The following is a 20,204-nucleotide window of genomic DNA, read 5'->3' as shown; positions in this document are numbered from 1 at the left end:
CCTTAAATTGAGAATCTGGAAGTACTTTTGTCACTATTTCTGATAAGGTTTATGGTATGATTCTAAGATTGGGGATGGAGGAGGCAGAAGAAAACATCTTTGAATGTAAGAAGGTCAAGAAATTGCAATATCCGATTGGAAGGTGTATCATACACTGATGCGGATGCCAGCATAAAGGATAATAAAAATATGGTGGAAAGACAGTGAGAAGAGAGCAGATACTTTTAATGAATGAAATGGAATAGTGAGAGGGTTGGCAGATGACAGCAATAAGGAGTGGCAGATGGTTTAGCCTGATGGTACATACCTCAAAGGAGCTAGGGGTCTTTAAGAAGGTTGAGGATTATGGTCTGGAAGTAACAAAGATAAGCAAGAAAGACATCTGTGTTGGTTTCTTATTGTTGCTGTAACAGATTACCATAAATTTAGTGTCTTAAAACAACACATATTTATTATTTTACAGTTCTCAAGGTCAAAAGTCTGCAGCATGTTTCACTGGCTAAAATCAAGGTGTCAGCAGGACTGTATTCCTTCTGGAGGCTTCAGGGAAAAAATCTGTTTCCTTGCATTTTCCAGCTTCTTAGAGGCTGCTTGCATTTCTTGGCTCCTGACCCCTTCCATCTTCAAAGCTAGCGGTTATCATCTTCAGTCAGTCTCTCCCTGACTCCAACACTTCTGCCTCCCTCTTATAAGAATCCAAATGATTACAATGGACCTACCTAGATAACTCAAAATAATCTTCCCATTTCAAGTTTCTTAAGCACATCTACAAAGTCCATTTTGCCATGTAAGGGGACATATTCACAGATTCTAAGGTTTAAATGTGGACATCCTTGGAGACAGGGGGAGGAGTTACTCTGCTTACCAGAATAACTCCAGGCCTAGTGAAGTATGGTATGAAAGAGGGGTAAGCCACACTTGAGTGTCCCCGAGAGAATCTAGTTAGTGAAAAAAAAAAAAAAAAAAAAAAAGAGAGCGAGAGAAAAATGTTTACAAAAGAGTTTGATAAAATAGGAGATTTTGCTGACTTTAGACTATGATATCCAGTAGATACAGTAGAGGAATTTAGAGATTAGGGAGGAGTGAGGATTGGGTCAGGTCAGGGGATACGCAGAGCCATGTGTGGTAAGAATTTGCAGAGTGATGGAAGACATTGGAGGCTGACGTTTCTGGTGTTAACTGAGAGCAAAAGGAAATGTAAGACACAATGAGATTTATTCTGAGGACAAGGTGCCTATTTAATTCTAATTATAGATTATTTATTGGATTTTGTCCCTTATTCAGTTTTTAGTGAGGAGACTGGCAGTGTCAAGGGTTAAGGGAAAATGGTAAGGCTGGCAGTCTTACCTGGAGCACACAGTCCATACGTCTTCCCTAAAATATGTTATTTTATTTCCACCTGTTCCATGTCTATAAACTATTCCCTAACACTAGGAATTGTTATAAACAAAAAATGAAAATTTGTTTACCTTGATGATTCTATGAAATGAATATGAATGTGTTGAGAACAACAGAACCTTTTCTTCTTAGCATGCATCTATAATTTAATTTATCACGTTACTATTTCTGTTAAAAACATTTAGCAGATGCTGCCATCCCCTTCCCTGCTATAGGAAAAACACAAGATACCTTGTTTAAGGACGACAATTGATGGCAAAATTTATCAGAGTATCCTGAGTCCTCTGGGAATTTGAGGTTAGTAAGTACTTGCATGATCTTGAGCAATCCCTTTCCTTCCTAGAAGATGAATATCCTAATAGGGCTCAGCTCATAAGATTACTGGGAAGATTACCTTTCAAAATGCAAGCGTCAGCACACAGTAATGGTTCAAACTTTTAGAATTATTAATATTATTATTGAAATAGAGTCTCACTCTGTCATTCAGGCTAGAGTGCAGTGGTGTGATCTCGGCTCACTGCAACCACCGCCTCCTGGGTTCAAGCGATTCTCCTGCCTCAGCCTCCTGAGAATTATATTAGCCTCCCCAAATCCTAGATGATATCTATTATTTTAATAATTGTGTCAAAACCTACTTCAAGTCTTGAGTCCTATAAGTTATGTGGAGTAAGTAAATACTCAAAATAAATGTAATGTTTAAGATTTGACACATGAATTCATCTTAAAAAGAAAACTGTTTTTGTAAGCTCCTAGATTATAAAAGATGAGACCCACAGGGCCCATGTGAGCTCCTTCATTTATTCATTCCTTCATTCATTTGCTCATGCATTTATTAATTAAGTGCTTACTATTGGGCATTGAAATTATAGCAATAGATAAAACATTGATCTTATAAAGTTAATGTTCTAGCAGGGAAAACTCACCCACACAGGGAAACACAATATGTAATTTAAAGGAATAACACCTGAAATGAAGCAGGTGAAACAGGGTTAGAAAATGATGACTAGGTGGATTAGGGAACTTGGGGTAAACAGTATGGTCACAGAAGGTATCTTTTGAAGAGGTGACATTTAAATAGAGACTCAAATGAAGTAAGGCAGCTGGAGAAGAGAATTCCAAGCTAAGCAGAGGAAAGAGCAAGTGCAAAGGCTCTGAGAATAGACTTGGCAAATTGACAAGGCAGGGAGAAAGCCACGGTGGTCAGGGCTTAGAGTGTGAAGTGGAGAAGAGTATGTTAGGTTCTTGGGATTTTATTGTAGTAGCAACTCTTTTTCTAATACTCATAAAAGAGTGGTTGAGTTATTCTGAATGAGATAATAAGGTACTGTATCTAAATTAAATCAAGTATTATTAATTAATTTAAAATAATATAAATTAAATTTTATTAAACAATACTAAGTTATAAAACAGAAAAGAAAACCCATTCCATCTAACCCAGAACCTCCCCTTAAAAGGAACTGTGATAATAAATTTTGGTATCCTTCCAGTTCCAAACATGTTTATATATTTCCAAAAATGGGAACTTACTACATTCATCATTTTGCACCTTGATTTTTTTTTCAATTCATAATACCTTTTGGAGACTTTCAAGAATGTGTAGATTTTCATTCTTTTTACGTGACTGCTCAAAATTATACTGTATGGATTATCTTGATTGATTTAATCATGCTGTTGTATAAGGAAACAATCATCTCTTATTTTAACCATTACAAACAATGTTGTCATTTAAATATCAGTGTATATAGAGGCATAGCTTGGAAATATCACAGGTTTGGTTCCAAACCATAGCAGTAAAGGAAGTATCACAATAAAGTGAGTCTCATTTTTGGGGGGTGTTTTCAGTCCATATAAAAGGTATGTTTATACTATGCTGTACTCTGCTCAGTGTGCAATAACATTATGTCTAAAATTATACATACTTTAAAAATATTTTGTTGCTAAAAACACTAACAATTGTCTAAGTCTTCAGGGCATCCTAATTCTGTTGCTGGTGGAGGATCTTGCCTGATGGCTGCGGACCGATTGGGGTGGTGTTTGTTGAAGATTGGGGTGGTGTAGCAATTTCTTAAATAAGACAACAACAAAATCTCCCACATCAATTGACTCTTCATACACAAAATATTTCTCTGCAGCATGTAATGTTGTTTGATAGCCTCTTACACATGATAGGACTTCTTTCAAAATTGAAGTCAGTCCTCTCAAACCCTGCCACTGCTTATCAACTAAGTGTATGTAATATTATTGTCATTTCAACAATATTCACAGCTGCTTCACCAGTAGATTCTATCTCAACAAACAATTACTTTGCTCATCCATAAGAAGTAACTTCTCATCCTTTTGAATTTTATCCTGAGAGTGTAGAAATTAAGTCACATCTTCTCCATTTCTAATTATAGTATTCTTGATATTTCTGGACTATCTGCAGTTACTTCCTCCACTGGAAGTTTTGAACCCCTCAAAGTCATCCACAGGATTTGGAATCAACTTCTTCCAAACTTCTGCTTAGTATTGTGACTTCCTCCCATGAATCGTGAATGTTCTTAATGGCATCGAGAATGATTAATTCTTTCCAGAAGGTTTTCAATTGATTTTGCCCAAATCCATCAGAGGAATGACTATATATGGCAGCCATAGCTTTATGAAATGTGTTTCTTAAATAATAAGACTTGAACTTTGAAACTACTCCTTGATCTGTGGGCTGCAGAATGGATGTTGTGCCAGTGAACATGAAAACATTAATCTCCTTCTATATCTACATCAGAGCTTTCTGGTGACCAGTTGTATTGCCAATAAAAAGCAATATTTTGAAAGAAGTATTTTTATTCTGAGAATTAGGTCTCAACCATAGGCTTAAAATATTCAGCAAACTATGCTGTAAACAGATATGCTATCATCCAGGCTTTGTTGTTTCATTTAGAGAACATAGGCAAAGTGCACTTGGCATTATTCTTAAAGGCCCTAACATTTTTGGAGTGGTCAGTGAGCATTGGCTTCAACTTGAAGTCACCAGTGTCATTAGCGCCTAACAAGAGGGTCAACCTGTCTCTTGAACCTTTGAAGCCAGGCATTGAGTTCTCCTCTCTAGCTACAAAAATCTTAGGTAATATCTTCTTCTGATATATGACTGTTTCTTCTACATTGAAAATCTGTTTAGTGTACCATCTTCATCAGTGACCTTGACTAGACCTTCTGAATAACTTGCTGTATTAGCACTTGCTGCTTTACCTTATACTTTTGTATTTTGGAGATGGCTTCTTTCCTTATGCCTTGTGAAACAACCACCGCTAGCTTCCAACTTTTCTTCTGCAGCTTCCTGCCCTCTCTTAGCCTTCGTAGAATTGAATAGAGTTACAGCTTTGCTCTGGATTAGGTTTTGGATTAAGGGAATGTTGTAGCTCATTTGGTCTCCTCTCTAGACCACTCAAACTTTCTCCATGTTAACATAAGCTGTTTTGCTTTCCTATCATTTGTATGTTCACTGAATTAGCACTTTTAACTTAAGAACTTTTCCTTTGCATTCATAATTTGACTATTTGACAGGCCTAGCTTTTGACCAGTCTCAGTTTTTGAGATGCTTTCCTCACTAAGCTTAATCATTTCTAGCTTTAAATTTAAAGTGAGAGACATGCACCTCTTCTTTCACTTGAACACTTAGAGGCCATTAATGTATTGCAAATTAGCCTAAACTCAATATAGTTGTGTGACAGGGAATAGGGAGCCCCAAGGAGAGGAAGAGAGACAGGGAAATGGCCAGTGGGTGGAGCAGTAAGAAGGCACACAACATTTATCAACTAACTTCACCCTCTTATATGAGTGAGGTTTGTGGTGCTCTAAAATAATTACAATAGTAACATCAAAGATCACTGATCACAGATCTCCCTAGCAAATATAATAATAATGTAAAAGTTTGAAATGTTGTGTTAATTTTCAAAATGTAATGCAGAGACATTGAAGTGAGCACATGCTCTTGGAAAAATGGTGCCAACAGAGGCTTGTTGACACAGGATTGCCACAGACTTTCAATTGGTCAAAAGTTCAGTATCTATGGAGCACAATAAAATCAGGTATACCTGTATATATAAACACATCAATTTATCCCATAGCACAATTCCAGAAGGGCTAAAGGGCCAGTGCAAATTCCCATCCAGAAGGATGGCTGAAGAAATCAGAGTGACTTTTACTAACTTTGAAGTTACTTTTCTTGCAACCGTGTAAATGCTCTTTCCTCTTAATCTCCCCTTGTCACAACCTTCTAAAAGGATTTCTATGCTTACAAATGCTTCATGTGAGTGAGCTACATTTCTGTTTTGTGAACATTTTTTTAAAACTTCAGAGTCTAAATCTGAAATCATGTAGAGGATAAAAGAGAGAGGAAACAAACACAGAAAGAGAAGGATGAAGGAAGAGGAAGCATTGGAACTCAAGCTCCCTGAATCTCACATATTTTGTAAGGGTTTCAGCCTTCCACAAAGTGTTATCATGATTCAAGCCAATCTTATCTATATCTCAAGGAGGACAAGGTGGTCCTAGCTGACATCTGGGTTACATATTTAATGCCCAAACATCTAGGGATAGGGGAATCAGTCAAATGAACTCTTCTGATTTTGTGTAAACAAAATAACCAATTGATGGACTGATTGCTTCACGTTTTGGATTTCTATATACACAATCACATGCCAGTGATTTAAAAAAAGCATCATCTTCAAATTCAGAACAATGTACAGAGTTTTTCATTGCAATCTATGTTATGAAGAACTCCTAAATTACCAAGAAAACAACAGTATTTAAGAGCAAGTAATGATATTTTACACAGAATATAAATAACTTTTCATTCATAATTTTATCTTTTTGTTTCCTTTCTTCTGCCAATAGCACAACATTTTATTATTCTTATTTTCATAATATGCTTGGATGAGAAAAAAAAGAAACTCATTGGCATTTTTCAGCTGTGTTTAAGAATGGGGGTAATACTAATATTTTGATTAAAGAAATTAGGGTTCTCTGTATCTTTTCTATTCCTCCATGTTTTCATTTACTTTCTCGAAAATTAATACTAAGTTTTAACCATAAAAAAGAACAAATCGTTATCTATCTCCTTACATAGAAAGTTTAGAAGTATATTTACTAGCATTTTCTTGTCTCTTTTAAGAAAAAGTATTCTGCATCCATTTGGTATGTGAGGTGTGTGTGTATGGTGTGCGTGTATAAGAAGAAAAACCTGGCTGACTTTCCTCTGCTTAACTGTGATTTACACATTTCTGTATTATTTTGGAAAATGGGATCTTAATCACATGTATGTTAATCTAAAACCTGGATTATGAAAGTAATTTATAAAATCGACTTACAGATATTCTTTAATAATTATTATAGTTCTAAGATTGTACAACTATACAGCTATAGCACTACATAAAACCAGAAAAAATGACTAATTTTCCTTTCTGTTTTTCAAATTTAGGATTATAAAAATTATTTCAGGAGCTATTGCTATGTCTAATACTGCTTTCTAACTTTTCAGTATATCAATCAGTTTCCTAAAAGCTTACTCTGTCTGGTAGCTGTGTCTCATACCAGTTTGTATTCTCCTCCTCTTATGTTCATCTTTCAATTACTGCTGATCTTCAGGGTATGCTAAGCCCTTTTCTGATCTCAGTCTACGTGTTCTCTCTTGCCATTATGCTTCAACTCCCATGGCTTCAATGACTATCCTTTCAAAATATATACCTTAATCCAGATTCTTCTCTTGAACTGCAAACCTTCATATATAACTGTCTACTAGAACCAGCCACTAGAGTTCCCATGTATACCTCAAAGTCAAAAAGTTCAAACTACCTCAAGTCAACCTGAAACTGACTCCTCCTTCTGTGTTTAGCACTATCCACCCATGCAATTGTTCAAGCAAAAGTCTCTTTTTCTCTTTTACTCCGCTATCCAATCACCAACTTCTGTTTAATTTATCTCCTAGATAGTTCTTTCCATCCTCACTGTTTCTATTCTAACTTAGATCCTGACTTCTTTCACCTGGTGGCATAGTGTATACAAATACTGCTTCTGGAATTGTAGAGTACACAACACTTGGGGCCTGCAATGGCTTGAACATTTGTCCTCTCTAAAACTCATGTTGAAATGTAATTGTCATTGTAACAGTAGTCAGTGTTGGGAGTTTTAAGAGGTTATTAGGCCTGTAGAGCTCCATCCTCACAGGTGGAATTAGCACTGTTATGAAAGGGTAAGTTCAGCCCCCTCTTGCCCTCTCTTGCCCTCTTGCTTACCACCATGTGATCACACAGTAAGAAAGCTCTCGTGAGATGATAGCACCTTGATATTGGACTTCCAGGTCTTCAAAATCGTCAGCCAATAAATTTCTGTTTCTGATAAATTACCTTGTCTCAGATATTGTTATAAAAACACAAAACAGACCAAGACAGATCCCCTCCAGCCTTGTCTCATTATCCTCCACTCAAACTCTGCTCACTCTGCTCTCTAGTATATTCAACATCTTTTAACGCCTTAAACGTTTCATACTCTCTTTCTTTGGACCTTTCAGACAGCTGTACTCTTTGTGTAGCTTTTATGGCATACACACACACACACACACACACATATATGTACTATGCATACACACACACACACTCATAATTTGTTCTGAGTATAATTCATCATCACCTTTATGATCAACAAGGCTGGGTTGGATGTCTCTTCAATCTACCTCCAAAACATTTTACTTTCTAATCTTATAAATATTATTTGTATTGTTAATTGTTCATTGTCTTGGCCTGTTTGGGCTGCTATAACAAATACAATAAATTAGGTGGCTTAAACAATAGAAATTTATTTCTCACAATGCTGGATGGTGGGAAGTCAAAGATCAAGGTGCTGGCAGATTCAGCATATTGTGAGGACTCTACTTTCTCTATAGATGGCACTGCCTTACTCACATGGTGAAAGGGGAACGAGGTCTCTCTTGAACCTCTTTTATAAGGGCACTAATCCCATTTATGAAAGCTTCACCATCATGACCTAATCAGCATCCAAAGGTCCCACCTCCTAATACCATCACATTGGGAATTAGGATTTCAGCAAATACATGTTGGGAGTACACAAGCATCAACCACAGTATTCATTTACCTAATTATGCCCTCCAGTGCCATGAAAAATATGTGTCTTTTCATCACTGTGTCTGCAATATCTAGCACAGCTAGCAGGATAGACACTTAGGAAACTTGTCCTAAGTGAAAAAATTAATGGATTGATGAATATATGCTAATATTTGAGACAAAATTATGGTAAGGCAAGGGTCATAACCTTATTCAAACAAAGAATTATGGTGAAGCAGAAATTTGTAGATAGAGTTTATGTCATTATTGCTATACTATTTGTAAGGTAAGTTGTAGTGCTTGTTTTTCAGCTCCAAAAGCTGAGAATTATTTAAAGTATTGCTTCAAGTAGAATGTTCAAGGAAAGGATAGGATTAGGTGGTGTGCCATTTCCTAATTTCACCATGTTTGGAGATGACAGCTGGGCTCTAGCTCAACACAGACAAGCAACTCCCAAGGACATAACTAAAAAACACTCAGGTTGCCAGCAAGTTGTTTTCACAAAGAATGATTATTAGGACAACAAAATCATGTAAATAAGAAATGGAAAAAGCATGACAGGTCATCTAATCTCTCCTATGAGAATACTCTCTTAAATGTTGGCGTCAATGCTCATCAGGGTGAATTTTGAGTACAACCAGTGATGTAAATCTCATCTTTACCCTTGGGAGGCTATTGTGCAAACCAAAAGGTTTTTTGTGTGTGTGCTTCTGCTTGTATAAAATGTTTTTAAATATGCTTTTTACTTAATTTGTGCATTTTACTCTACTACATCAAGCCCCTGTCTTCTTTGGTTATATAAAATAATACATAAATGATAATAAAATCTTGGAGCAATACTTTTTATTTAACTGAATTGAATTACAAGCAACAAATTTACTCTTTCCATTTAAAGTTATACCTAATCATGACAATAATTCCTTCTATTGTATGCTTGATATGCTTTTATTTTATTCTATCAACGTTTAAAAATTGGAAGGCAGAGAGAGTCAGAATATGTCACCTCAATAAGTTAAATATTAGTAAACATCAAGATACTCTTTAGGTTCTTTTGCTGTGATGCAGAAACAATTAATACAATATTGCTTAAATAAATGAATTATCTGCTGAAGCTATAAAATTTTTGCACCATTTCGAATGTTATGTAGGTTATTTTTGTTTGCCTATCATTTTAATTTTATTTTTTATTGGGATCCTACCTGTACCATTTCAATGTTACCCATTCATGTCATTAAAAATCGTTCTGGCTCAATATAAGGCAATAATGACCTTTCATCTGCAACATTTCCCAAATATTAGTCTTTTTTGCCCATTACTTGAAGTTGGCCATATTTTATATCCTTATATACTTTATACTGATAAATATTAAGTGAACAAATTTTTCCTTAATATTTTCTTGAGATGACTTATTTTAACTTAAATATATTTTAAATAAATATCTATGTCATGGATTAAATTGCTTATTTTTCCTACTCATATACACAAATACATATAATTTAAAACACTATTACATAACTCCTAAAATAACATATGGTTCACATTTTGGAAAAACTGTTCTACTATACTTTATTATAAATCCATAGGTAATTTCTTTCTTTCTTTCATGAAGAAGACTTTCAGAGCTATTTTCTGACATTTTACTGCAAATTAAAAATATGTCTATAGATATTATATTTTCAATCTTTTATACTTAACACTGTTCTGTTGTTACTGTAAAATCTATTTAATTTGAACAAATATGTGAAAATATAAGCACAAATTTGTAGAAATTAGAAAATGTCATTTTATTTCTTTGATATGTTTCTAATAAGGTGCTATTGAACCTACTTAAATCTAATTAACCTACTTTAATAAGCAGATAAAATATATAATTAATAGTACCTAAATAGCAAGTGGTACTCTGAAATACTCTGTTCTCTTAAGGCACCAGCTGTTACCTGAATATTATGATGCATGCTTTTCGCATGACAAAGATTTTCAAAGGTTGATGTAAGCCAAACTCATAATTTCTAAATTAGTTATTAATTCATATGAAACATTATACTCATGTCTAATTTCTTTATTTGGTTATTATACTGGGCACCCCCCCAAATATTTCTACCTCAACATTATTGAGGAAGAATATTCTTCAACAACCAGTAAATAGAGATTTACAAAACTTTTTGACCATTTTGAAAACCCACTGTATTTAGTTATCCTCCAAGTGGATTCATTGCAATCTACTATTTTTGTTTATGATGTTTCAGCCAGTTCTCAATCCATGTGACTCTATTTTCATCCAAGGCAATTATAATTAGTTTGTAAGTAAAAGTACATAATTCACTGTTTCAAATGCTTCACTGGAGCCCAAATATATGACGTCAGTTGTATCCTCTTTATCAAATTAGTTTTGCAACTCTATCAAACAAGCCTATTATTATGGCCTGGCATGATTTGTTCATTATGGACCCAGCTGCTGAAGGCTCAAGATTCTATTGTCTTCTAACTACTTACAGATTGGCCTTCAATATTTTCTCCCTTACTAAACTCCATATTAACATATTGTTTGGTTGCATGCAAGCATTTTTCTTATTTGGGCATGTCAGTGAAAAGTAAAACCTGAAAGACAGTAACTTGTAAAATCACTATATTTTATTATTTTTTTCTTTTTGTATGCCACATATTTAAATGAGGTGCTTTGGGATCTTTATTATTTTCTTTATATTTCTTTATTTTAACACAAAACCTTTTCTGTAAGAATTAATAAGGATTTTAGGATTATTAATTTGTGGGTACTTGCATTTTCAAGAAATGATAAAACTAGACTAAAGAATGGATGTTACCTCAGAAAGTTTACACAATAAGGTGATGAATCTCATCATGACTCATAGAAAATAATCTAATTTTAGGGCATGGTGGAGTAAATTGATAGGATCTAAGGATGTCCATATGAGGCATGGTAAAATTAATTTATACCATTTATTTATATCACATATTAAGCACAAATAACTAAATTGTTATAAACAAGTAAATGGCTGTAATATGAAACTTGTTGTAAAGGTAAAAATTTACCACCTCAGGATTTCATAGTGTACAGGCAGCCCATTCATGGCAATTATTGGTAAGATCTACAATAAGTAATAGTCTTAATATCAATTACCAAATGTACTGTTCTCATTTCTACAGTAGTTACATGGTTTGACTATGTATGAATAATCCTATAATGTAAAAAAATTTGTTCCTTTAGTATTCCTCCTGGAAATCTGTTGACACTTGCAATTGTATAGAAAATGTGTTTTTCAAAAAAAATTACAACATAGAACTTGTTTACAACCTTCAAAATTGTGAAAGTCTGAGAAATCAGACATTCTCCTATTATATTTCCTTTCAGTTCAGGGTAATTAAAAACATGTTTGGGAATGGGTACACATGGGTATAACGATGGGAATAACAGACACTGGGGACTCCAAAAGTGGGGAGGGTTGGGAGAGGCAAGGGTTGAAAAGGTACCCATTGAGCACTGTGTGATGGGTTCACTATTTGGGTGATGGGTTCACTAGAAGCCCAAACTGCTGTATTATGCAATATACCCATGTAACAAGCCTACACATGTACCCCTTAAATCTATAATAACATTGCTTTAAAAAACATGTCTGTGGAAAGTTAAATTTTAAAAAATGATTTGCAAATTGGTCATCGACGTTTAAAATGCTTTTGCAAACATCTTGCTTTCTCAGTCACCAAAGCTATTGTTTCTAAGTAAAAACATGTATATACTTTGTTTTTCCCTACCCAATTCAGTAGGAAAGCATTTTCAATTGTAATTGAAGAAAACTGTTATTTTTTCAATCTGAGTAACATCTGACAAATTCTAGGCTAAGAATTGGCTACTAAAGGACTTGGCAATTTGAAATTGAAGGAGACATGTAAAATGGCCCTGTTAATTGCTTTTGGGGCGAGAGGTGGGAGTGAGAGGACAACCAAAGAAAGGGGAACATTCATTTGATTATTTTCCAATAAAATAGCTAATTTCTGAAGAATTTTATGAAATTGTAAATGAGAAGCAGTAATGAATTTTGTGAGCTTAAATACTCATGATTTAAAGGCTTACTAGACTATAATATTGGAAGAGTGTAGAAGCAACTGAAAATAATGTTTTTAATAGAAAAATCAGATGAAACACTTTCTATTTCAAGGATTGCATTCCCTTGATATTTGCTTACGGATAACATTTGCTTATTTCCTTCAAGATTTAAATGAAAAGCATATGCAAAAGTATGTCCTCAAATCTCAAAATGTTAATACTTATTTTCAACGTTTAATGATAACTCTGTTTTTCCAAAGCCTCTTTTTATTGTTCTGATAAACATATTTCACAATTAAATGTTTCCCACCAAAAGTTTTAAGAGGCCTATGTTACAGTCACGTGAATGAGCATTCCATGTTAGCTACATGACAATATAATTTGAAAAATATAATGGCCATGATGATCACTGAGGCAACAGTAATAGGTTCTAAAGCAAGTAAAATGGACCTTCTCTGTCTTATTCACCTCAGTTTCCTGTACTTAGAAGCACTCAATTAATATTTGTTCAATGAATACACGAAACTCAGAAAATGTAATATTTATGTTTTTCCACATAGAGAAAAATCTATACTTGCACATAACAGAAAATCTAGATTCACAGAAGCAAAAACATCGTTGAATTAAAGTATAAGTCTAATTGAAATTCAAGAGAAAAAAATTTAACTGTTTCTATATGAAAACTAAAAAAGATAATATGGAAATAAAGTTCCATCTATTTGTAATTCTACTTCAAAGTATTACTAATTATTTTAACTGAATAATTATCTTTATAAAAAGTTGCATAAGGAAGTATCCTCTATTAGTTCAAATGATGATTGGGACAATATCTAGTTTGTTCTTTATAACATCCTTGGTAACTAGAGCAATTCTTAGTACACAGAAAACCTTTCCTATTTGCTGAATGAATTCATGCTTGGGGCTTGTATTAGTCAACTTTCAAGCAAAGATACAGAATCAGTGGGAGATATATATTCAAAGATTTATTGTAAAGAATTGGCCTATGCAACTGTGGGGATTGGTTAGGCAATCAAAATCCATGTGACAGGCAGTCAGGAAGGGCAGGCTGGAACCCCTGGTTAGGAGCTGATATTGCCTGCCATCTACAGGAATTTCTTCATCAGGAAAGCCTCAATCAGTGCTGCTTTTAAGGCCTTTCCCTGGATTGAAACAGGCCCACCTAGGTTACATAGGATGATTTAACTGAAAGCAGCTGATTATGGGCCTTAATCACATCTGCAAAATACCCTCCTAAAAACACACAGATCAGTGTTTGATTGAAAACCTATGGGTTGTAGCATAGTCAAGTCAGCAGAGCAAAAAGACCTGAACAAATGGGATGTGCACTGACTTTTCTGGTGGTGGATAATCCATCACCAAGAATTTGAACAGAGGTAGACTATCCATCTTAGAAGTTCCATTTACTGAGAACTTATTTGGCTCTAAAGTCTGTTTGATTTTAAGCTCTTCATTTACCTTATCATTTTCAATAATTTTAAGAATGCTGTGTTTTTGTCCTTATTTTGCAGAAGAGAAACTTGAGACTAAAAAAGGCTTAATCACTTTTGATGTGAACCAGCTAGTGTGGATTAAAAACTAAAATATATTAATTTCAAAGCCCTAACACTTCAAAACTATAATGCTAGTATGACATTGTCAAATAGAAATTGGCATAAAAAGGGAAAAATAATAGAAATATTCAGATATGTCATTTTAGTCAAGAAATTCATCTCATTGTAATACATTGTTCTTAACTCACCCTCTCCATTAATGTGCTCGTCTATGTCACTCCTCAATATTCCTGAGAAAGTGCTGAAAAAGATACAATGACTGAGATAATGATTATAAAGATATTTATCATCAGTTGTGTCTTATTACAACAGAACGTTTTGAAAGCCACTAAAATACTTTTTAAGCCAACAACAGTAGGAAAAACAAACTTTTCTCATGTGCAACTGTTAAAGCTTATGTTAAAATTATTATTGCTTTTTATTTAACTTTATTCAATGTCTGGGTCTGGTTCTTAGACATTTCTGTAACTGAGAAGAACAAGATTTTAATTTTTTAGCTTGTCATAAATGATTTGTCCATGACAGTTTTTCATTCTACTTTCTCTTGTTCTCTCTTACCACTGAGTTTTCTTATTTACTTAGCTAAGTGCCCAACTACTGTTATATACTAATTTATCTTAAGTACAGTCTGGTCTTCTGAATCAGATAGAAATAATGATGAGAGATAAAAATGAATTTATGTATGTGTAATCAAATATAGTATTGTTTATTACAAATTTTAGTAAGTATCATCCAGTTTAAATTTATAGGAGTTGGCACATGACAGTAAATTCAATTTGTGAATTTGATAGTGAATTTAATAATTAATATCAATCTAATGCCTATTTCTTTGCAAACTGAAAAGTTGTAATAGTATGATTATATCTTAATAAATGAAGTTAGTAATTTTTAAAGCTTTTTTCATAACAAAAGCTAACTCTTTATGGTATTAAACATTATTTTCTTCTATTTTGTGTTAGTGCTAGAATGCTAGCTATGAGTTCTGTAACTGCCCAAAAGATAGAGAGAACTTGCAGAAAAGTCCAAATACAGTCCAAAAAGAAGAAAGTCCTCCAAAAAGAAAGAAAAATGAAAACAGCTGCAATGTCATCCTCCATTATGTTAGCTCATGCATGGTTCTTGCTAAAGAACAGACATTCAATCTGCTTTGAATTATTTGTCACTTGGCTTCTTTATATTTCCATGCCCTATTTTGCATTTGTTCACTACTCATTCTTTTATGCAATCTACATTCTGCAAAACAATATTAATATATATTCTTACCAAGGATTGAACTATGAGTAACCAAGTTTAGAACCTTCACAAACCTTGATGTTTTAGACTTTGCAACCAAACGTCATCATTTTAAGATCTGAGTTCACTTGCTCTTGAGTTGAATGTAAAAACCCAACGCACAGGACTTTAAAAGGCTTATAAAATATTCAAAAAGCTCCTTGAACATCAAATAGCTCTTAAGACAGAACATTTTGATGAGTTTAGTGTAAATGAATCAGAAGCATATGGATTAAATTTACCTTAAAATACTCCTGGGTTTAAGAATTAAGGGAAAATGTGCTTGGCAAAACACATTTTGGGTTTTGCCTAACCCAGAACATTGGAAAAGTAGTTCAAGATGTTTGACGAACCCAAAACATGGCTGGGTTCACCCATCCTTAATTCCCTGTGGTAATAGCAAAGGACAGGCAGAGGCAGATTTTAGGTGCATAAATCTAGTTCAGGTTTTATCATGGTCATCCTAAACTATTAGATAACTTGAGAATGCCTTACCTCTACTAAATTAAATTAGTGCTATGTGCTTTTTATAATTTCTATTTAAAGACTATAAAATGTGTGTTTTATATGAAGAGTGTGGTTCTACATACTTACCGTATAGCAGTTTCTATGTACCCAGTCAGTAAAGAAGAGAAATCAAGAGCTTCGCCACCTAGGGTATATCAAGAGATGCACACAGACATCATCATTAACCTCAGTAACTATTCAGTTGAATAGAAATAGAATGAGAAGTTTATCAATTATTTTTACTTCTAAAACTAACAAAAATGTGCTAAAGAAGAATCTGTTTTGAAAAAAACAGCATGCACAGTAATCAATATTATAAAATTTTATTTTCTATTTCTAATTTAACTTTTCTGTCTACACAAGAAATGGACAGAATGTATGAGCTGGTCATTATCTGAGTGCAGCAGTATACTAAAAAACAACTATTCATTCCTGATTTAGGGAACTGCCATTAGTACCTGAATTATCTTCCACTTGAATCTATGACAAATTCTTTCCTTGTAAGTACACAAATGTGGAGAAAAAAATACTTATATGTCATCTTCCTTCTTCTCTTCCAACAGACAAATAACCAGGGAGAGACACAAATCATTGACTCACATAAAAGTAAATAGATTCCCATGATGGTAGCTCATGGGATTTCAAATTACAGCCCAAAATATTCATAGTATAAAATCTAGCTAGAGTCTTCAGTTAAGATAGTTTGCTAAAGATAGCATCTAAAGTGTGAATTTTTGTAACAAATAAAATGTAAATGTAAAATATTTTCTTGAAACAGTATATTTGAATGATAGTTTACCATGTCAACCTTGAATATTAGAAAGTGCTTTACACAAGAAAAAAGTTTATTATTTTATGGAGTAATGATAGGCTATTTTCTGCAATGTGATAAGAAATTAGTAAGGGTGTATAAAGACATATTTTTATACATATGTATTCAAAGAAGTTAGGTTTTTAGAAATTGGCTTAGTTTATTTGCTTACCTAATTGGTAGATTACAAATAAATAATGTTTCTTTCAAATAATGAGTTGAGAGATAATTTATTTATAAAATAAAAAATGTTTACATAAAATATGCTCAATATCAGAAAACTGCTCTTCTTAACAATTTCTCTAAGTAATTTGGCTACATGCAGTCCTTGGAACACATATTTAAATGGCTAATTTTTCAGTTTATTATATGGAGCATACATATATTTTTAGAGCCAAAACATACAACAACAACACTTCACAATAATTTACTCTTCCATCAACCTTAATTTTCTGGAACTCAGTATCACCAAAGATGTTCTTAGCAGCCTAAAGGAATGCCATAAAACTCATGTACTACGGATATGCACTTTAATTCTAGCCCTTCATTTATAGTCTTTTGGATTCTTATTTATCATACAATTCACTCAATTATTCCACAGGTTTTTAGTGGGCACCTACTAGGACCAAAATGATGCTGGGTACAAGAAAAGTATAAATTATTTATTCAGAATTGTTTTTACTCAAAAATTTTATCCTATAGTGGCTGAATTAAGACATGTAAAAACAGCTATTATTAAATTGAAAAGTGATATCAAATCACTATAGAAAATGTTTTATGGGTTCTCAAAAGAGAGTTAAGAGTCCATAATGCAAGCATAATGTCAGCAGAAACAGTAACTGCTAACAGTTTTGCATTAAGGGAGGACACAGAAAAATGTAAAAAAAAAAAAAAATTAGACAAAATGTATATTGTCTAACAGTGTAAAAATGGATGTCGAGAGAAGTCTTTTCAAAATTATGTTCAGTATATTTTTTCTAAAAGGGTAAGGATGTGTTAATACATTTTCAATCAACTTGAATTTAGTGTGTTTTTTAATCATTTGGAGACAACTGTACAAATGTTATGCAAAAGGCATTATAGTGTGTATATAAATGAAATAACACCAATAAGTGTAGAGTGCATAATTCTGCAAAACAGAATAGGCCTGGAATAGGTGCTAGGTCTTCACAGAAGATAATTTCAAGGGAGTCCATGAGGAAATCTTTCAACTAGTTTAGAAAACCTGACGACAGATGTGTAGTAACTATAAGAAATATATTTAGCCTGCTTCTGGGTAAGCTGACAGAGAGAAATAGAAAATATTCACCATTTAGATGTGTGTTCCAAGGACTGCATGTAGTCCAATTACTAGGAGAATTTGTTTAACAAGAGCAGTTTTCTGATATTGAACTTCTGAGAGTAGGGCCCAGCTGTTTTAATTGTTGACAAGCCTTCCAAATGATTCTTAAGCACTTTAACTTTTGAAAACCACAATTCAAAATTCTGTCAGGAATCTTTTTGGAAAGATGACAGAAAAAGTTTCAGCAGATAGCCAGCGCGAAGATTTCTAAGAACATCCCCATCTTATGCAGCAAAAAGATACTTCAATGGAAATAACAATGACTTGTAAGATTTGGGGGACAAAACTTCTGCCATATGGACATTTCATATTAGAGTCATTCATTAGTTATCTATTCCCATTCATTATAAATAATGGCTTAATTTTATGTATAGACCAAATGTGTTTCTATCTTGTTATTTAATGTATCAGCTTCACTGAAGTCCTAAGATGGCAAGTATGATCAGCCATCTGAACACCTGGCATTTCACAGTAGTTTTTATTAGGAAATTCAGAAAAGAATGAAGAACTCAGGCAGAAAAATACATCCCCAAAATTACCAATACATGCGACCAATGTTATGAAACCCTTTAGAACATTTCCCATCAAAAATGATTTTTTTTCTAGTTTTCTAGTGCAGCATATCAACAGCTATTATTCAGTTACACATGTAGAAATGCAGAGTAATAACAAACATGTAGAAATACAAAGAGAAATATACAGGAAACAGTAGAGAATGGGAAACGGTGAATCTGAGGTACTGGTAGAAAGGTAGTATCTCTCTTAAGCACCACGCCGTGCCAAAGTCACATACACTATTAGCATTTTCCACTGAAAAAAGAATGGCCTACAGGAATTAATATGCTTAGCTTCCCTCTTCGTCACAATTCACCACATCATACACACTTACCAAAATCCATACACTTTTTACCTCTTTTTTCCTGCTCCGAAAGAGGTACCCCTGCTATCTAAGGCTATTTTATCCTTGTTGTTCCTACTCTTCTGAATTTACAACTTCTATATTTATGTTTGTCTCATTTCCTACAGCTTCCTTCCCTCCATCCCTCTTGAAGCACCTCCTTAAATATTTCTTCTACTCACAGTTAAGGTTTTATCAAAAATTCTTGAAATTCACTTTCATTTAGGTATTTCTCATCCATTCTTCAACTCACTTATAAGAGAATTCTACCCCTACTATGCCAATAAAGTTATTCATATTGTTGTTACCAATGGTTAAAGCTAATTAGTGTTATTTCCTTAGCTTTCATAAATCTTTGATTCTAATTTATTAATATTAATATTGAAAATTCTCAAATGATAAAATCATGTGATTATAGCTTAGCTGTCTGAGCTGGGAAAAAAATGCGACTGTCCATTTCTTTCTAGCATGAAGTCTGGCTACATTGATTTATTTTTAATTTTTTAAAAATTTCAGTAAGTTTTGGGGAACAGGTGGATTTTGGTTATATGAATAAATTCTTTAGTGGTGATTTTTGAGATTTTGATGCACCCATTACCTGAGCAGCGTGCACTCGACCCATTGTGTAGTCTTTTATCCCTTATTCTCCTCCTACACTTTCCCTGGAGTCTGCAAAGCTCACTATATTATTCTTATGTGTTTGCGACCTCATAGCTTAGCTCTCACTTATGTGTGAGAACATATACGATGTTTGGTTTTCCATCCTTGAGTCACTTCACTTAGAATAATGGTCCCCAATTCCATCCAGGTTGTGGCAAATGTCATTTCATTCCTTTTTTGTGGCTTAGAATGTCATTTATTCCTTTTTATGGTATATAAAATATATACTTTTTTAATCCACTCATTCATTGATGGGCATTGGGGCTTCTTCCATTTTTTTGTTTTTGCAATTGGAAATTATGCTCCTATAAACATGTGTGTGCAAGCATCTTTTTTGTATAATGACTGTTTTTCCTCTGAGTAAATACCCAGGAATGGGATTGCTGTATCAAATTATAGCCTACTTTTAGTTTTTTAAGGAATCTCCACACGGTTTTTCATACCGTTACGTTAGTTTACATTCTCTCCAACTCTGTAAAAGTTTTTTTTTTCTTTTCAACACATCCATGCCAACATCTATTATTTTTGGATTTTTTGATTATGGTTATTCTTGCAGGAGTAAGGTATTATCGCATTGTGGTTTTGATT

The sequence above is a fragment of the Macaca thibetana genome, chromosome 6 (assembly GCF_024542745.1).
Source record: "Macaca thibetana thibetana isolate TM-01 chromosome 6, ASM2454274v1, whole genome shotgun sequence".
In the NCBI taxonomy this organism is placed as follows: Eukaryota; Metazoa; Chordata; class Mammalia; order Primates; family Cercopithecidae; genus Macaca; species Macaca thibetana.
This window is presented reverse-complemented; position numbering follows the sequence as displayed.